This window comes from Mesitornis unicolor, unplaced genomic scaffold, assembly GCF_000695765.1.
Source record: "Mesitornis unicolor isolate BGI_N332 unplaced genomic scaffold, ASM69576v1 scaffold21005, whole genome shotgun sequence".
In the NCBI taxonomy this organism is placed as follows: Eukaryota; Metazoa; Chordata; class Aves; order Mesitornithiformes; family Mesitornithidae; genus Mesitornis; species Mesitornis unicolor.
In genome coordinates this window covers 2,137-11,009 of record NW_010187771.1, presented here as the reverse complement: position 1 = coordinate 11,009, position 8,873 = coordinate 2,137, and positions in this window count along the sequence as shown.

The following is an 8,873-nucleotide window of genomic DNA, read 5'->3' as shown; positions in this document are numbered from 1 at the left end:
GCTTTTTTAGCAGCAATTCTTACGTGCTTGAATTTGATCTAGTGTATGAGCTGAGCCTGTCTAACTTGCTATTCACTTTAGAAATAGGTAGAAAGGCTGAAACCAGTTTTGTGTCCAAGCCACGGTGACCACTCAGCAACAGAAAAAAAACAACCAACCAACCAAACCCAACACCTGTCAATGCGGGTCTTTTTCAGGAAGTCTGTGTGGAACCAAAATGTGAATTTACAGCTGAGAATTAAATCTCATTCAAGCCCTAGCTAATGTTTTGCTGCTAAACTAGAAGAAAAATTTGTTCCTTGGCACAAAGCAGCAAACTTCCTGAACTCTTCATTGCTCCACTAGGTATTTTTCTGTCTTACAACTTTAGTGTAACATTTCTGTTTGAAATATTTCAATAAGTAAACCACAGTGTGTGTATGGCTTACTGTTGCAGTTAAATTTGCAAGACAGCAGATGAGCAGTTGTTTTCAAAGTTTTTCTTTTGCAGCTAATGTTACCCTTAATTCTGTTTTTGGACAAACTTGAAAAAGCATAGGGATGGGTGCAATGTGTTGCACAGTGGCTTCTCTTTCAGTAGAGAAGTCATTGAAGTAAAACAGCTTCTGGTAGCAACTGGGACCATCCGCTGCCCTTCTACCTGCAGTGCTTGGAGCGTCACTTTGAATTCAAAGGCTTGTCCTGAAATGTCAAGAAGCAGTATACTTCTGGGAAGGAAGATCAGTGCTATATTTAAAGCACAAGGTTGGGAAACAAGATCAGTAAAACCTGAGCTGTGGGGAAGTCACTGTCTGAAGGTCCTCCATTTCCTTGTGTGTAAACTGGGGACAATTTGCAAAGGATGCAACAAAGATTTGTGGTCTGTTCACAAAGTGCTTTCAGATCCTTGGGTGGAAAGTGCTGTCAGAACACAGACTAGTTGTGTATTACTCACAAATATCACTAACTCCAGCCATATCTGACCTTACGGCAAGCTCTTCGTGGGTTCTTTGCATACAATTATTTTGTGGCCTCAGTGGTGCCGCACTGTGCATGCGATTCCCGTGCAGAGGAGGAAGAGTCAAGGTAACCTCGTAGCCTTCCTGTGTTTGCTGTCAATACAGTTTCTGTGAAATGTCTAAAACACCTCAGGTCCTGAAGTGAAACAGCAGCAGCCTGTTTGTTAGACCGAGCTGGGCGGTGTTGTTTACCTTCTGTTGTTTACATGTCTGTGTAAATAAAGAATACTGGTGTTTGTAAGTCAGTCACACAGGCCTGCTACTTAACTTGGTGACTTGATCATCGCTGCACACCCACTCCTGTCACATATCCTGCAGGGTGAGAAAGATCCCTACACCCTGCGAAAGCACCAGTTGCACTGCTGCACTTCACAGTCCCGCTGTGACAGCCTAAAAAAAGACTCTCTTGGTGCCCCATTTAGCCCAGCTTTTCTCTCCATAAGCTCTAAAGAAGAAGCATTCACGAACAAACTTCTGTGCCCAACCCCGCTCCTGGATGGATATAATTGAGGAAAGGATGAAGCTGCCCTCCTGATAAGCCTGAAACCAATACTCCACCCCCACAGCTAAACAGCCTGACTTGGCACTTCACAATCAGAGTTCAGTGATCAGGGCTGCTCCCGACCTAACAGGGCACCTAGATGATGCAGCAGTGCAACGGGACCAGGCAGTAGATGACGCTGCTTGTATTATAATAATCTTTTTGTATGCCTCTGCCACATGTTTTGTGCATCTGCAGCACGCTACAAGTGTCAAAGGATTCTTGGTAGCACGTGCCCCTTTCTGCTGCTGTTCAAACCCATCTTGACACAGCTGTTTCAGTCTAATAAAGAGTTTGGTTTCAATTTGAACCATGCCTTTATCCCCAGTCCTCTCAAAAAACCACACAAAACTGAAAAAAAGATGGCTTAAATCCCCAAACATCTTCCTCCTCCCTGTGTCACAGTGGTGGTGACAGGGACAGAGGCAGCATGGCAGCTCTGTGGTTGCTCACAGCTCCCGGTCACTGCTGTGGTGCTTTATGGCTCACATCTGAGCAACTGCTGAGGGCAGTTAACACAAAAAGCCTTGGGCTTCTCCATCTCATGCTGGGAAATAGAAAGTTTTCAGTGAGCCTAGTAGCAAATATGCAAGAGAACTTCCTACCTGCATAGTCCCTCTATCCTGATGGTAGCAGGGATACTAAATGGTGGTGTAGGACTGCCTGAATCTTCCCAGTGGTAGTGGCTCATCCTTATGCCCCTTCTCTGAATGGCTTCCGATATTGGTGCATCAAATGCCACCTTGTCTACATCAGCCTGGTCTCACCATCAAAACCAGTTGCAGGTATAACAGGCAGCCTTATCAAACATCACACATTTTAAAGTCTTACATACACTCCATTTTGAGACACTTAAACTGTTAGCTCTGGGTCTCTCTCCAATGTCTCTAGAGATTGTGTGAGAGCAGTCTGACCCTCTCTGGTTGATGGAGACTTTCAATAGCATGTCCGTATTGAACTTCTTTCCTGAATAGGCACTCGCAGTAGGCTGGAACAGTAAAACCAAGCCAGAGTTCACCAGAAGGTTAAATATTAACCGATCATAGCACTAAGGGCCTATCTGTCCCAGCTGCAGGCAATGGCACACCTCCAACTTTGCCAGGAACAGGATCATGCACTGTAACTGCATGTCTCTGACCAAGGGAACTGAAGGTGGTGGCTCTTGAGGTAAGAAAGTGTGAAATATGATGTATGCTACCTACAACTGAAAACCAAAAATGACAGCTTAGCATGCATTTCCAGCTAGTGCCTTATATTTAAAAACCAAAACCAAACAAAAAAAAGCCCATAGAAAACAACAACAGAAGTGCCTGATGCCCCACAGCAAAAATACAAATGTTCTTTGCTCTCACCTCCTTAGACTGGGAAATAGATTGCAAATTCTTATTTTTTTTGTCAGGTACCTTTCCAACACTCAATACAAAAACTTCTCCCCTCCCCCATCAAGTAATTCTAAATGGTATTTCCCTATTTCTTTTAGTTTACAGAGTTTTAACATCAGATATTACACCGTACCTTAGTACCTACCAGGAATCTTTACACCCACCAGGCAATAGATTAAAATTAGTCCTTGACTTGCAGACTGGAACTAGGACTTCCCCAGCTCCATGGATGTCCTGCTCACTCACTCATAGCACCAGCTGCTCTCTTTTACTGTCATCCTCTGGATCACACACTTGGCCTCACCTCTGTCTCCAGACAGCTCCCACGGGATGGGTTCCACCAGCTTGCACCCTGCACAGTCTCCGTGTAGATGGGAGAAGAGCACTGAGGCCAACCTGCATCCCCTGCACCTGATGAGTATTGTAACCACCGAACTAACATGGCAGGAGCCACAGCACTGTCTCTAGCACCTGTGTGGTTTTAAACAAGGGGTCCTTGCTTTATTCTTCAAAAAAAAACCCACAAGGTTGGATTTCAGCCATTAGAAGCAGGTTATGAATCCCATGGCTTGTCTGTAGTACTGACATGGCTAAATCCCAGGAAAACGGAGTTTATAATACAGACTTTTTCAGATTTTTCCCCACTGACTGCCATTTGGCAGTTCTCCACTCTGTGGGCAGATTTCAGTGGAGCCCTGTCTTAGGCATGAAATATTCCCTGCACAGGATGGGAATGTCAGACTGTAGGAACAGACACCTAACTGTGCCTAACTGTTTGGTGGATCACTACCCTTAAGACCTGTATGACTTGTTTCTCCATGGCCCTGGAGACTCCCATCCCATGCAGATTGGCAGGGATTGCTGCACCTTCCCCAGCATCAGAGAGCTTTTAGTGCTTGCGTGGCCTCTCCTGCATCTTGACACAAAGCAAACCAGTGAGTAACCACTATCAGTAACTGGTGGAGCCCATGCCTCTTATCTACACCCACTGCTGAATGGGAGAAATGTCAAGGGAAACCCTCAGGTCAACTCTGTTGTGACATCCCCAGTGAGCCCCAATTTTGTATCCATATAATACAGGTGGCAAGTTCTGCCCTCAGGTGGCATGAGGACACAGTCACCTGCTGTTTCTGAGGAATCTAAAAACCACAGCAAGGAAACACTATTGCCACAACAAATTACACTGTTTACACAAAGTCACACTATTACCTTTTGACCTTAAAACAGTAGTGTTGCATTTCAGCAACACCTTCAAAAATGTACATATAAATTCACCACCGAGGTAGTTAATAAAAACTGAATGAAATGCAATACTTGTCTATGTCCTGGCTTCTGCCACAGGCAAAGCAAGCTGGTAATTTTTTCTCCATGGCGTTCTATTTCAGTTCAGGAGGGCAAGTAACAAAAAGCAAAAAAATGAACAGTTTTATGATATCTAAGAAAGGAGTCAGTGGTCTCTCAGAAGTTCTGCAGGGTCAGGCACCCACTGAAAACTAACATCATGGAAATCCGTCAGTATTCTGCTCACCCTTTCCAATACCAGGTTAGGTTTGCTCAGTAAATGTGTCTTAAGGGTTTCCCTAGCCTGTAATCAGTCTAGACCCTACAAATGACAAGGTTATGTTGTAGCATTCCTTTTTCCCTTATCATTGTCCATAACAAAAATCCTATACTGCCGTTCTCTTTCCGATGTCAGCTATGATGTAAGCTTGTACAGACCTCCAACCTGGTGTGGTAATACAGCATGGGGTAGATGAAAGCAGCATTTATCGTTTCATATGAAACTCATCAGTGTTGTTGATAACTATACTGAAAATTATCCTGTCTGGGGTTAACAAGAACAACAACATTACAAAGCAGCAACAATTATGAATTATTGAAGATGGAATAAGTTTCAAGCAGCATCCTTATTTCAAGGAAAGGTGCTATTTCTGTACAATCACTTTCAAACTCAAAATAGAAACCTCTCCTGAGAGTTTATTTTTTTAAGCCCTCCGCACCCCCCTCCCCGGTACAGTCCAACCATCCACAAAGCACATGCGAGAAGGGGTCAGATAAAGTATTTCTAAACTAGATAAGACAAGAGGGAAGACATCCTTAGTTGGGGAAAATTCATGTTATCCATGATAAGGAGGACGCCTAACATCTGACTTTCTGTGCTATCTCATTGTATAGTCTGGACTTGAGAATTTGGAGGCTTTTAAATTCAAACCTCACTGTATTTATTTAGGCTTGGCCTCACACTATGTGTCTGCAAGTCCTGAAAAACACTTGCAATCTACAGTATGCAGGGGTTATTCTGTAACCTCTTGTCCCAGACTGAGTTAATTCATTATTTTATTCAGACACTCACAACACAGCTACTGAGCTGCCATGTGACATCCAAGAGATTATCATCCCATTTATTTTTATACAGTCACGAGTATTAAAAAGAGAAATCCAAGGAGACAAGTTAAAGCACAACATCATTTTTCAGCACAGCAAAAACCATAAGCCAACATATGTGTCACAGTACTGTTACTTCAGCTTTTGTGTCCTGATTAACCACCCTAAAGTGACCTTAGGAATCCATAATTTTGACTAGACACAACTTTTAACAGATCTTACTGGAAAAGCTCCCTTAATGATCTGCATTATTTGCTCACATGAAGAGGAACAGTATCCCTGAAAATCCAGCATTTCCTCCTATGAGTCTGAGCTACTAAAAGGAGGAAACTTACAACATAACAAATTATTCAAAACCTGTGATGTTCTCTCAGCCAGATCAGATGACAACAAACAATAACAGACCTTAAAAATACATGTATGTTGCGAACTAGAAGGCAGGCAAAAAAGTAACACCAAAATTAAAAGAAACACCAGGAACAATTTAATACAAACAATACCGAAACATACAGCAATGGCTGAAGCCTGATCCATGACAGGGAACTTATCAGAAGTTCTCAAGTGGCCGAGAAGATGGTGACATTTGCCATAAAAGAACAGAGAAAAGACCACAGACAGACAGTAAGTTACATTAATCGCTACCAAGCCTCTGCTCTGAAGAATTTAACACCTTGGGCATGTACTAGAAACTAAATGTCTTTACAAATGTATTTTACACATCTTAGTTCCTGTGGCCCAGGCAATCATTTCACAGATGAGCAAACTGAGACAGACGGATATGCTGCCACTTGTCCAGAGCTATAGCAACAAATCAAGCCCACCCAAAAATGTAAAGGTCTTTAAAAACACCAATTGCAAACCTGTGAAAAGTCCTCTGTCATAGAAGAGACAAAGGTGATAGAGACTCAGACGCACAGACCTCACTTGAGGAGGCAGCTTTCCTTCACATCTATGGCTAAGCTTTTTATCCTTAAGTGACACCATCTGTTCTGACAGACAGTTTTTTAAAATTTGAATAAGGTGACCTGGATAGAGCATGCCTGTTGTATGGAAATGCAGGGTCAATGTGGACACGGAAAGGTTGTGGACAGCTCATGCAATTTCTCTTCCACAGCTATCCAAGAGTTCTCAGCATCTCGTAAAAGGCCACACAAGTCTTTTTTGACACCCCACAACACAAAGCGAGCCACACTTTTGATGACAATGCTGCAATAACTTTTCTACTATTCTAAAATGCCTGGCAGATGGCATTCATAGCAGATACCCCGTTAGGGTATGTATTTAGTTTCTATAGGTAATTTTCTGACAGATGAAGTCACACTCCATCTCGCCCCATTTATAGTACAATCACATCACTGTATAAGGACCAGCATAAAGGAAATAAATATTTTATGCCACAGAACATTCAGCTGACAAGTTCACTGATCACCTGGTTAACAACAGCAAACAAGGTTTGTAGACTGCACTACCACTTGGTGGTCATTTGAAACCAACAACCGTAGGACAATGTGAACTGACCTTCTTTCCTCTGACCAAAAAGTGCCTGCCTGAAACTGGGCCAGAGCAAAATGTAAGCATCATCTCCCTTGTTGCATTTCAGTCTGCACCACAGTCTGACACGACCATGGGCAGTCCGTGACAAGCATGTGGCAAGGCCGGTTGCATATCATGATTGAAGGGCACTGGCAATGTGCAGGCAGGAGAGCTTACAAACTTACCTGATATCTCATTTCATGCTTTACTGATGCATTTCATCCCTTCTTTTGGAAAGACTTAATTCACTCAGAGATAAAAAATTTGACTGCTTGGGTGTGAGCTTGTAAGAGAGCAGAGCACTCATTTTTAAAGTAATTGATGGTGATATTATTCTTTAACAAGTTATGTATCCATGAAATTATAATTGTGTGTGTGTTCATGTGTGCTTGTACATATGCTGCCCAGACAGAGGACAATTCTTACCATAACGTGTCACCTGCAAAATACTTTCTAGAGGATGTGAACTAGCCTGGATGTTTGTTATCTTAAGAGTACATGTTACTAGAAGTAGTTCTAACAAATGAAGTTTTTTCTGTTCTTTCAATTAAAAAAACCCACAAAAACAAATCACCAAACAACCCACAAAACAATAGCCTCCACTGCTCAAAGTCTGGTTAACGCTGAAGATTTGAAGGAAGATGCTGCCCCCTTTTGGCACTAAACACAAATGCAACTAAAACTAGGAATGATCGCAGATTGCAATTACTGTGTAATAGCCAAGTTTTGATTTTGAAAACAGCATAGAACTGAGACAGCTCAAAACACACTTGCCTATTTAACCAGATCACTCAAGACAACCACATTAAATTACTATAATACACAGCCATCTTGCTAATATAGAAGTGCTCGTGTCCTTCATTTTAACATAAATTCAGTTTCAAAGTTATAATACGTGACCTGGATTTAGAATAATCATCTCAGGAGCACAACAGATCTCAGATCTGAAAAATTTCTGCTAGCTCCCTGAACTCTCATATGACACCCCACATCTGTTGGAAAGTAGCAGAGTATCTGAACTGTCACACTGGATGAAAAGGAAGATCAAATAAATAGGAAACTGCAGGAACTCACTTGACAGCTATATAAAATCACCATTTATCAGATATAAAAAGTTCATTCCTCAATTCCAAGTCCAAACCTGCCAATGCTCAGCAGCTGAGGTGCATGCCCACTGAACGGTTTAAGTTGTAGCCCCCCCATTGCGAATCCCTTCCCACAGGAGGACAAAGAACCATCTAAATTATAAATTAAACCAAGAGAAATTGGTGCCTTTGTGGACATAACGCAAAGGCTCTGATCCTATAAGGGGATCAGCAAGGGCAACCCACAGCACCCTTCTCCCCCTACCTTTAGCCGAGGAAGGGACAACAGCAGCAAAGTCACGACAGGTTCTTCCAGCAGGGAGTGAACCCGGATGTCCCATCTCTTGGTGGAAGGAAAGGAGTTCAGGGCAAGGACATTTCCAGCAGAGTAAGGCCAGTGGACCAAATACATAACAACTCTAGTTCAGCAGCGTGACTGTTAATGCTTCCATTACCCTAAAGGAAATTGATAACAAATACTTTGACAACAGCAAACAAAATACAATTAGAAAAAATATTTTAATGACAATCTGGTTTATTCCATTTTTACAGAAGCAGTATTTGTGCAAATATTTAGACAGTTAATAAGAAAATTAAGATTTAATCAACAGGACTTACGGAGATTTATATTTATTGACAATCTGAAGTCTTGTAATTTAACAGAAAAATTACCAGATGTCTCCCAAGCACCTCTGACATCCAGCACTACAGACAATCAAAACATGTCTGTGCATGCCTGCACTTTGGCTTTGCTTTACATTTTCCGATACCCCTGTTTTGGTTTGAGACCCAGCCACTGAAAACTGGGCAGCAGAGAGCTGACAGCCACAGAGCTGATGGAGGGGAAGCTGGGGAGATGGCTCAGGCTGCAGTTCACAGGAGCAGTGCTTCTGCATTTCAGAAAGGAAATTTGAAGAAATACATGGTGCCAAAAACTTAATGAGAGAAA